Consider the following 11,919-nt stretch of genomic DNA (forward strand, 5'->3'; position numbering starts at 1 on the left):
AAACAAACAAACAAAATGACTATCCAGCTGGAGAGCCAGCTCAGTGGTTAAGAGCACTGTCTGTTCTTTTAGAGCTCCTGTGTTCAATTCCCAACAACCACATGGTGGCTCACAGCCATCTATAATGTGATCTGATGTCCTCTCTGGCATCCAGGCCAGATGCAGATAGAGCATCATTTACATAAAAATAAACAAATATTTTAAAAAGGTATGCCTGTCAAGCAAGACGCGAACAACATACAAGGCCACCGTGAAATCTTTCAGTAGGATTGGAATTGGGGGTGAGGGTGACAAACTCAGGGAGCCCAATGCTTGCTTCTTACCTTTATCACATCCCAGGTCTGGAATGGATTCTTTTGTTGTTGTTGTTTTGTTTGTTTTTTTGTTTTTTGAGACAGGGTTTCTCTGTGTAACCTTGGCCGTCCTGGACTCACTTTGTAGACCAGGCTGGCCTCGAACTCACAGCGATCCGCCTGCCTCTGCCTCCCTGAGTGCTGGGATTAAAGGCGTGCGCCACCACGCCCAGCTCTGGGATTGGTTCTTTTAATACCATTTTCTAACCAGAAGTAAGCTGGTTTCTTGGCTGGCTATTTCTATACCAATCCTTACAGGTAATGATGCGGCCTTATTTGACTAGCTCCCCCCCCCCCCGCCCCCCTAACAAGCCCATATTAAGGAAAAGTCTTTGCCCATCTCACACCCAGGCATTGCTACGTTGTGCTGGTTTTGTCATGCCTGGTGCCTCAGCATGTGGCCTCTAGGTGGCGGTATTGTACTATACTAGCGCATAGTTTCTCTGCTTTGCACATTTGCTCATTTCTGAAAGTTTTTATTGCCTGTACCACTCAAGGGTTCGTCTAACTTAGAGAACCAAAGGATTTCTGAAGTCCCTCTGGGAAGATATTCAGGAATTATCTGAGAAATTTTATTGGAAGTGGAGCGGTTTGCTACTTTCTCTTTTTAACAAGGGTTAGCTGGGATGAAGGTCACAACATTGTCACATTCCCATAGGGACCAGGCCTTCTGCTCCTAAGCCATTTGTTGTAGATGCGTTGTGAGTACCCATAAAGACTCCCACAGGGGGGAAATGCCACACACTCAAATTAAAGCGCCAGCTTTCACCATGTTCCTTTGTCTGAAATGAGGCTTATTGAAATTATTCCACACTTGAACTTGAGAGATTAAAAATTCCATAAAGGCAAAACCCAGCATCACAGGATCCCTCAGCACCTGCTTTCTCCCAGGGCTGGCTGTCACTCCACAACCACTGCTGTGACCTTGTTCTGTAGAGACAAACGCTGATGCAAAAGGAAACAGATACATCAGTGCATCTCCAGATCTGTTTAAAATGTAACTTAGAATATTGCATGTGCAGTAACCCCAGTTAAAATCAATGGGACAGACACACAGACATGAATAAAGTGGAAGGGGGCCTAGATGGAAAAAGGTGTTCAGAGGGGAGAGGGGATATGAACAAAATACTATATATATGTGTGTATATATATATGTGTGTGTGTGTGTGTGTGTGTGTGTGTGTGTGTGTGTGAAATTGCCAAAAAGTATTAATTTTAAACAATTAAAAATATCTTATTTATTTCATGTACATGAGTGTTCTGTCTGCCTGTACACCTGCAGGCCAGGAGAGAGCATTAGAGGGCATGGATGGTTATGAGCCACCATGTGGTTGCTGGGAATTGAACTCATGACCTCTGGAAGAGCAGAGGGTGCTCTTAACCACTAAGCCATCTCTCCAGCCCCCTATTTTAGACAATTTCAAAGGACAGAATGAGGAACTGAATGCTAGGAAACCCTCTCACCCCCACCCCAACTCAAAGTGCCTGCATCCACCAACCACAGCTTTCAAGGTTGTCACAACTTTCTCCGGATGTTTCTTCCACTTCAAAGAGCATCATCCGAGCTGTAATGATCAAACATCAAGAAGGCATCTGGGAGATGATTGGTTCGGGTTGCTATAACAAAACCTACACAGCGGACAGAAGCAGGGATAGCAGAGAACAGAACGTTAATATTCTGCAACATCCTTTTCCTATTTGTTTCTTTTTGAATTATTAATATATTTTATGTATGTGCCTGAATGTATGATTATGTATCACGTGTGTGCCTGAGTCCCACCCGGGAGGTCAGGAGAGGTGTTGGATCTCCTGGAACTGGCGCTCCAAGATGCTCGAGAGGCACCATTTGGGTGCTGGGAGTCAAAGCATGGTCCCCTGCAAGAGCAGTTAGTACCCTTAACGTTGAGCCATCTTTCCGGATCCTTGTGGTCCTTTCGAAAGCATGGGGGGAGGCCCATGCGGTTTGGGTAAGTTGTGCACATCTCTTTCAGTGTCCTCTCCTGTCTCCATGCGAGTTGGCAGGCACACTTTGCATTCCAGGTAATGAGCTCAGAAGGCAGTGCTAATTTATTTGAGCAGACAAGGCCTACTTTATTCCAAAAATGCAGTGGTGGAATGCAGTATAGAAGTTTTGTTCCAGAAAAGGCCCTGGCCTGGCAGCTTTGGGAGAAGACAGAGAAACAGCCCCAGAACTCTACCAACCCTTTATCTAATACCTGCCTCGGGTTTGGCAATGGAGTGGTTTTTAATTTCCATGCATGGAGGCTCCCTTTGTGCTCTGCCATCACTCTTTTTTGGGGGGGAGGGGGCGAGGTTAATGTTTAAGATAGAGCTTGTGAGCTCTGTGCCTCTACTATCTGCCCCTGTGCTAGCCTCTTGGCAGAACTGGGATAATTGAGAAAGGCAGGCTGTTTGGCTAAAAGGAAGCCATGTGGGGCTTGAAACGTCCTTTGACATGTAGAGTGATTGGGAAGAGGCTAGGCTTGAGGGTGGGCGGCTGCAAGGCAGGGAAGGAAACATGCAGGTGGGCTTGGGGGGGCGTTATGGTCAGCTGGTTGGAAGAAGATGGCTGAGATGGCATTAGGATGCTCTTGGCGGAACCGGGGGAGGGAGGTTGGTGGAAGAGGTGTGGGGTGGGGGGGAGCGGGGGGGGGGAGGGCACCGGATGGCAGGGAGGGAATGTTTCCTAGCAAAGTTCAACACACAAACCTGGAGAGCGAGAACAAACAACAGTTCTTGGTTTTGTCTAGGGTCATCAGTGAGCTCGAAAGTCCTTCAAGCTGCAGACCTGGACTACTTTGCTCCTCTGGAGGTGTCTGACTCTCCTCTTCCAAGGCATCATTAGGTCATGAGTTATTTATTTTGGACTCCCTCCACCCCCCACCCCCAGATACAAGAAAATGGTCAGAAAAGAGAAATGTTTGTTGACTTAGTATGTTTGTTTTTCTCCAGTCTAGCCCCAGTACTCCTTTCTTAGGGTACTTTCTTTTATTAAAGATTACAGAGTTGGGTTGGAGAAATAGCTCAGTTGGTAGAGCACTTGCCTAGTGTGCATGAGGTCCTGGATTCTGTTCTTAGGGTCACAGAAAACTGGGTGTGGTGGTGCACACCTGCAAGCTCACCGCAGGAGGGGCAGAGGCAGGTGGATCTGAATTCAAGGCCAGCCCAGGTCTATGTAATGAGGTTCAGGTCAGTCAGGATTACATAGTGAGCTATTGTCTTAAAGTGGGGGGAAAAATATCCAGGCCAGGTTCTAATGACAGTCACGCTATTTTTATAAGCAATAGTGCTGCGCGCTCCACTCCTGCCTCTACGTTACTCCATCCAGCTGAAACTGTTGTTAGGGTCTAGATTACAGATGAGGGAACTGAGGCACCTTCAGGAAGTAATATATATGAATGTATTTCCAGGGGTGTGTGTGTGTGTGTGTGTGTGTGTGTGTGTGTGTGTTTGAAGCATGCTATTGTGTGTCACCCCCCTTAGCGCTGAGGTTGCAGGCGTGTGGCACTACAACCAGCTTCATGTTGCTAGATTTTTCTTTTCTTTTTTTCACATTGATAATTTTTGTTTGTTTGTTTTTGTTTTTTTCAAGACAGGGTTTCACTGTGTAGCCCTGGCTGTCCCGGAATCCTCTGTAGACCAGGCTGGCCTTGAACTCACAGAGATCTGCTCTGCCTCTGCCTCCCACGTGCTGGGATTAAGGCGTATGCCACCACCTGTTGCCCCACGTTGGTAATTTTATTGGCAAAAATTGGAGCTGAAGTCTCACTCGTCCAATGTCAGAGCAAACCTCCACCTTCTTGAAGGCAGAGGGCTACCCGTGAACTGGGAGTAGTGCATCTTAGGACTCTGAGGAAGCTGCACCGCCCAGGGCCCAGAGCTCTCTTTTTGTGGTCTCAGGTCACACGCTCAACCTCTCTTGTTGTGCAAGTTCTAGCAACACCACAGGGTTGAAGCAATTTGGATTGCTTCAAGATCCAGCTCCGAGCGCTCTCATGCCTGCTTCTTCTGCCTAGAGTGCTGCAGGTGAGCACAAAACATTAAAGCTTCAGTCTCCGTGTAGAAGGACCGTAGTCGCCTGGACCTGCCTTGGAAGGCTCATCCCAACCTCTCACCTTGGATGGGCATGTGCATGGGGCAGAGTTCTCTGGTGGTGAGATCGAGGTTTGGTTACAGCAGCTGGTCTCTTCCTGACAGATACGTCTGCCCACTGTCCTCTGTGTGGGTCACGATCCTTGGTTAGGACCTCAGGCAGGCAGGCAGTGAGAAAGGAAATAACTATGGCCAAGAAACAGGTACAGTGGGACCTCCCTGCAATCCCAGCACTCAGGAGGTAGAGGCAGGGGGATTAAGAGTGCAAGGCCAATGTAGACTATACAGACCCTGTCCCCTCAAGATTATTATTATTTACTATTATGATTACAAAGAAATGAACTGGAAAGATCTAGTTTTAATGCCAAGTTAAAAAAAAAATTCAAGCCGGGTGTGGTGGTGCACGCCTTTAATCCCAGCACTCAGTGAGGCAGAGGCAGGTGGATCTCTGTGAGTTCGAGGTCTAAAAAGCAAGTCCAAAACAGCCAAGGCTACACAGAAAAATGCTGTCTCAAAAAAACCAATAAATAAATAAATAAATAAATAAAAATAACATAACATAACATAAATCCTCAGCCAGGACCAGTTTCTCAGATGATAGGATTTGAAGTGTGAGGTCAGGTGAACCTCTAGTGCAGAGGGCTCGCAGCACAAGCACAGGTGTCGGTGTGTGCTCCTCTGAACTTGTGTGCAGCATCCTCCGGACTAGCTGGACTGAGCCTGCCTGTCCTCCCTTGCATACAGGAGGATGAAGAGCTAATGAAGAGTGAGCTGTGCATGCAAGCATGAGCCCTTTAGGAAATCTCCTCTGGACCAGGCCTGGCTGCATAGTCAGGATTTTCCCTCTTTGAGGTTTCCAATTCTGCCCCATTTATGTAAATTCTGTAAAGGGAGAGTTTCCCTTGAAACTGATACATTAGCACTTGGCACAAGTGTCTGGGCGAAGGAAGTCATGAATCTAAAACCAACTGCCCTGAGGTCCAATAGAGCGTTAAGCTGATCGTTGTCGACCAAAGCAAGCCCCTGCCATCACTTTCTCCCTCTACGTGGCCGACAGCCTCTTCCTTTCTGGATGTTTCAGGTCCTTTGTCTGTTTGCTCAGGTTCCTGGCTGGGTTCCTCCCTAGTGAGCCTTTTTGTTTTGTTTTGTTTTGTTTTTTGTTTTTTCGAGACAGGGTTTCTCTGTGTAGCCTTGACTGTCCTGGACTCACCTTGTAAGCCAGGCTGGCCTCGAACTCAAAGCGATCCGCCTGCCTCTCCCTCCCAAGTGCTGGGATTAAACATGTGTGCCACCACCGCCCGACAAAAATTTTTATTTTTATTTATTTATTTTATGTATATGGATGCTCTAGCTGCACATACACCTGCAGGCCAGAAGAGGGCATTAGATCTCATTATAGATGGGTGTGAGCCACCATGTGGTTGCTGGGACTTGAACTCAGAACTCAGGACCTTTGTTGGAAGAGCAGCCAGTGCTCTTAACCACTGAGCCATCTCTCCAGCCCTCCTAGACTCTGCTTTTCCCTTCTTCATTTCTCAGTAAGTCTCCTGCCCTCCTGTAGCTCCCCCTGCCCCGTCTCTCCCCCTCTGTATTTGTGGGCCAGCTGCTGCTGAGGCCAGGTCTCACCTGGAGGTCTCTGATTCAGCTACACTTGGGGTTCTCACCCTTCCTAACACTGCCACCCTTTAATACAGTTCCTCATGTTATAAAATTGTTTTTGCTGCTACTATGAATCGTAATATAAATACCTATTTTTTTTTTTCTGGTGGTCTTAGGTGGCCCCTGTGAAAGCGTCTTTCAACCCCCAAAGGATTACAACCCATAGGCTGAGAACCACTAAGCCAGACTCTCTGGCCAGCAACCCCTGGGATCCTCCCTGTCTCTACTTCTCTGGAGCTGACATTACAGGTGCATGCCATAACCTCTGGACTTTTGTATGGGTGTTGTAAAGCCACACTTAGATCCTCATGCAAAGCAAGCACTTCACCCCGAGTTTCTATTATGCAGCCCATGTTCATTTGGACTTGTAATCTTCCTGCCTTAGGCTCCCAAAGGCTAGGTTTACAGGTGTGCACTATCTTGCACAGCTCCTCTTTTGATGATGTTGATGTTTAAAACTTTTTTATTATCATGTGCTAATTGCACCAAATAATGGGTTTTATTATGACATTTTTATACACGTGTAATGTACTTTGATTATATTCACCATTTTCTCTTTCCATTTCCACCGAGCTCCTTTCCTTTCCCAATCAGACTCCTTCCTTCCTTCTTTCCTTCCTTTCCTTCTTTCTTTTTTGTTTTTTTGAGACAGGGTCTCTCTGTGTAGCCCTGGCTGTCCTGGACTCTCTTTGTAGACCAGGCTGCCCCCAAACTCACAGAGATCCATCTGCCTCTGCCTCCCAAGTGCTGGGAGTAAAGGTGTGAGCCACCACGCCTGGCTTTTTTCTCTCTTTCTCTCTTTCTTTCTTTCTTTCTTTCTTTCTTTCTTTCTTTCTTTCTTTCTTTCTTCCTAAGCTTGATTTATTACTTGGATAGTATTCTGTCTGCAATCCAGAAGAGGGCACCAGATCTCATTATAGATGGCTATGAGCCACCATATGGTTGCTGGGAATTGAACTGGGGACCTTCAGAAGAGCAGGCAGTGCTCTTAACCTCTGAGCTGTTTCTCCAGCCCCATCTCTTTCTACTTTATGTGTGTGTGTGTGTGTGTGTGTGTGTGTGTGCTCATCCATGAATTTAATCAGGGTTATTTATTGGAGCATGGGTGAAGGGCTGTTTACAGGAACATGAGCACCTTACTGGTGGCTACATCACTGAATAAAGTCTCTTTCCCTCCTGTAGAAAACTTTAGCTGCTTATAAGTGGGTCTTAATGAGCCTACCTCTTCTCATGACAGAATGCTGATGGCATCTTGTTCCGGTAATAACAGCAGTGGAGGGTCATACCATGCTCGGATGTCTGCAGTTGACAACATGCCACTCCTTCCTCTGGCTCTTATATTCTTTCTGCTTCCAGAACCCCAGTGTTTCCTGAGCCTTGGAAGAGGGTGATCAGGGTGTCTCACTCGATGGTCACTCCTGGTGCTCTGGGGCCATGTGTTTAATGAAATCCTGGAAGGCTTATCACTAGGCTGCAAGGCAGGGCCTGGGCACTGGCTCCCTCCTGTGCTGACCTCAGAGTTGGGCTAACATTGCACACTCATTGCAGACTTCACTTCATTGAGCTTGGGAGCGACGGGACCATTGTCAACAGTCCTGCCAGAGGTGGCTCCTGATTGGTGGGAGACTGCTTAGGAACCAGGATTTCTGGGCTCTACTGTAGGAGGGGGGTAAAGCCAGATACTTATTCACACATTTGCCAGATATTTATGGAGTGCCTACTGGTTGCAGGACTCTGGGGATGTGTCATTGAGATATAGATATCATAGTGTTGATTGAATTTCATCGTGACGGAAGTTAGGATGCAGAGGGGAAAGACAGAGGCTTCGGGGAGGTGACTTGACTTACCCCTAAATCACACAGCTGGTAAGTGAGTGTGAGTCTTCTGGTTCTAAGCTTGCCAAGCTACGGAGAAGGGTAGGGGAACGGAGCGGAGAGAGGTGATTGAAGAACCGTGTTGATTGTGTGTTTGTGTTTATGTAAGAACGAAAGCTTCTTTCTGTCAGGATATACTATAAACAAAACAAGGGAAGCTAGGAGGAATGTTTGCTGTGCATAATAGACAAAGTTAATATTTTTATACACTTTCACAAATCAGTAAGAATTACACTCCAAAAATAGAACAAGGAAGGGCATTAGTATGTGACATGCATGGATAAAGGAGGAGAGGCCAAAAATATGAAGAACCATAAACTCACTTGTGATAGAAGGAACAGCTGATTAAAATAACGAGCTTTCCTTGCCCTTTATCAAATGGGCCCTTTTTCAAAGGACGAGCCTCCATGCTGATGAGAGCCCAGAACAGGATCTTTCAAACAAGCTTCAGCAAACCAATTTTAGGATGTTCTTAAATAGATCGATTCTTCTACTTTTTTTTTTAAATAACATAGATTTGAAAAGCTTTATAACTTTTGGGTTTCTTTTTAAAACCATATTAACAGCATCTTCCAGTTTTTCTAGAGTAAATGAATATGTATCCTTTTTATAATTAACAATATACATATATTCATTTTTTTTAAAAAAGACTATAAAAATAGAAGAGAAAACGAAGAGGTGTTTGTTGCTTTTACATGTATCAGAACAAGGCCCTCAACTCGGCAGGGGGCAGAGTTTTTCATCCACAGATTCCAAAGTGTCTCACTGCTCTTCCTTTGTGTGCCCTTGACTGTCCCTGTGTGACTGTCATTCTTTTAGCTCCTGCTTGGAGCCCAGTCATCCATGGCCGGAGTCCTGTGCCTGGGCTGCACAGCGCTCATTGCATCACGGGTTGAGTCTTCACCGGTGACAGGGACACCGTGTAGAAGAACTTCCCGATCTCTTGAGGTGACTAAGAGATAGTCCCAGCACTTGGGAGGCAGAGGCAGGTAGATCGCTGTGAGTTCGAGGCCAGCCTGGTCTACAAAGCGAGTCCAGGACAGCCAAGGCTACACAGAGAGACCCTGTCTTGAAAAAACAAAAACAAAAACAAAAAAAGAAAGAAAGAAAGAAAAAAGAAATAACTGGGTTTGGCCTCCCAGCACTTCAAACACAAAGAATCCTCTCTCTCTCTCTCTCTCTCTCTCTTCTCTCTCTCTCTCTTTCTCTTTCTCTCTCTCTCTCTCTCTGTGTGTGTGTGTTTGTAAGACCTCAATGTGCCAAACAGATGCACACGAGGTGTCAGATGTGTATCTGCTAATCAGTACATTGTTCTGTTTTCTTCTAAATTCCTGGGTTGTGACGGCTTTGAGTACCAGGAGTTAGTACAAGGGTTATTGTGAGAATTTCAAAGCAAGATGAATTTTTGACTCACTTAATTGAACAAAGAAATATGTTACATGGTGCTATATTGACAGAAGCAATAATGACCCTCCAAGGGTAGTGAGGCTCGCCGTGGCTGGGCCTGCGTAGGTTCCTAATAAATACAAGAAGAAGGAACACATGAGATGGCGGAAGCCAGGGCAGGGCAGCATCTCCTGCTGCTGTCTGCTCATCTCTTTCTAGACTCCCTAGGCCTCTCAGCTACTCCAGTTCCACTCAGAACCCTTCAGCTTCTACTTGGGACATAAGTTGAATGTCACTGTTTCAGGGAGGGGGTGCTGTACCCAAGCAACTGGCAAACGCTAACTCATCTTCAAAGTAAACCAACTTGTGGGCCGAGACATGTTTAAGAACACTCATTAAAGAACCTGGATCCATGTAGAAGAGCTGTGACTGTCGTTTTCTCCCAGTGGGGTGTGTGTGTGTGTGTGTGTGTGTGTGTGTGTGTGTGTGTGTGTGTGTGTGTGCGCGCGCGCGTATGTGTTTTGTTTGTTTGATTTTTGCTTTTTTGGACAGGGTCTCACATATTCTCAGCTGGTCTTAAATTCTACTTGACTTTCTACTCTTCTGCCTCTACGTCCAAGCACTACATAGCAAAAACATGGGGGGGTTACAGGTGCCACACCCAGCCTATGCAGTCCTGGCCATCCAACATGTATGCGTGCCAGGCAAATGCCCTGTCAGGGGGACCACACTCCCAGCTTCTCCTAGTAGGCTTTAGTTGTTTTGTGCCAGAGTTTACCTCCACACAGCGTTCCTCCCCCACCTTGCCTTTCTCCTCTGACTGAGGACCCAGGGACACAGGTGGGATCCTCCATAACTTTTCTGCTTGCATCTGCTCTGTAGGCAGGCAGGGGAGTGTGAAAGCAAATGTCACTGCTGCAGCCATAATTTAAGACGTCCTTTAAAAAAAATTCCAATTTCATCATTTCACAGAAGAATAGATCAATATTTCTACAGTTAAGAGTTTAGTTAAAAACCCTGCTGTGCAATGAAATAATGCATCTGCTATTGGCGTAGAGCGACTGGGATGTTAATTCCTTGGTTTTGTGTCAGTTAAGGGCAAATTAGCCTTCCAGCACTAGTCATGACTCATTATGTCATTATGTAGAAGGCACTTACTGTACCTCCACTACTATGCAATTTAGATCCAATAAAAATTGTGACAGCGTTTTTATCCACTTCATTAAGCTACTAATTTCTTGTAAAAAAATGTACATTAATCTTTTTATAGCTTCATGCAGAGTGGCATATTTTTAGACTCTAACATTGATTAGGTCCTGGTTAAGAATAATTTTCACAGTACTTTTAAGAAATGTAAATAAAGTTACAATAATTTAATTTTTCAACATAGTTATGACAGTATTGATCTTCAAATGAACATGTTGGCTGAATTAAATGTGTAGCCCAAATGAAATACAGACTGAATATTTAAGCACGCAACAAATTACAAGGCAGGGCTGAACAATGAATGCCCTGCAAACAGAGTGGAGGGAGCATGAACCTGCGCAGAAAATATTAATTGCTCATATTTTAAAAGATGTAAATGAGGGCTTTCTTCTTTTGACATCTGACTTTTCTTACCCAAATGTTTAAAAAATACAGTGAAGAAAGTATGCCCCCTTTGATTTTTCATTCCTTGTGAAGTACTAATGGAGACCCTGTCTCTTATTGCACTAAGGAAAGTATGCTGGGTTCAGAGGGCACAGTGTCTAGGGTGTCCAGGGGGCACTGCAGGTGACCAAGGAGTCGAGGGCAGGGCTGGGTACGTGTGCAGTTGGTGTCAGGGATGTTTCTCTTTGCTCCAAGGACACAGTGTCCTCAATCTGTTTGCACAGTGTTGACAGAGCCATGAGTCACTTCCTCACTGTAGGAAAGGTGAGCTCCGGTGGGTGTGGGCTGCATCTGATTGGCTCACTTCTCAGATCCTGGTCCGCCTCTCTCCACCTGTGAGCTGGGCTCTGCCTTCCCAGACAAGGGAAGCCCAGCTCTGACTTGTTCTAGACAACGCAAATCTGCTGTGGGCCTCGAAGGGCCACGTTAGAGGCTACAGAGGTTGGCGGCTGAATCTACTTTGCGGTGGGAGACGCTGTAGGAATAGTATTGAATTCAAAGACCCGGAGTCCCCAAGGGTAGAGAGTGTCCCCTTCCTTAGCCTGTTGCTATCTTCTATAGGAAGGCTTTGTGCTGGGCCATCACCAAGTGCCACTCTAGAATCTGGTTCTAGGCTCAAAGACCCGCTGTCTTCCTGGTAGTCTCTGCCTCCAAAACTGCAAAGCTCACTCCTTTTACTTTTCTGAGCCCTATGTCCTTCCAGAGAGAGAGAGTTTAAAGTAAATCTTTCCTGCCTCATGCATCTTCACGTCTGGTGACCCAGTGCAAGTGTGGATGGTTCTCCATGTGCCAGACGGTCTCATCTCTATAGGAAAGATGGTGCAACAGCCAGTGAAAGTAATCGTGTCCTCTGTGTCCATTGGTCAGATGCCTGGTTCTAAAGATGTGGGTTTATTTAGGAGCAG

The sequence above is a fragment of the Acomys russatus genome, chromosome 29 (genome assembly GCF_903995435.1).
Source record: "Acomys russatus chromosome 29, mAcoRus1.1, whole genome shotgun sequence".
Taxonomy (NCBI): Eukaryota; Metazoa; Chordata; class Mammalia; order Rodentia; family Muridae; genus Acomys; species Acomys russatus.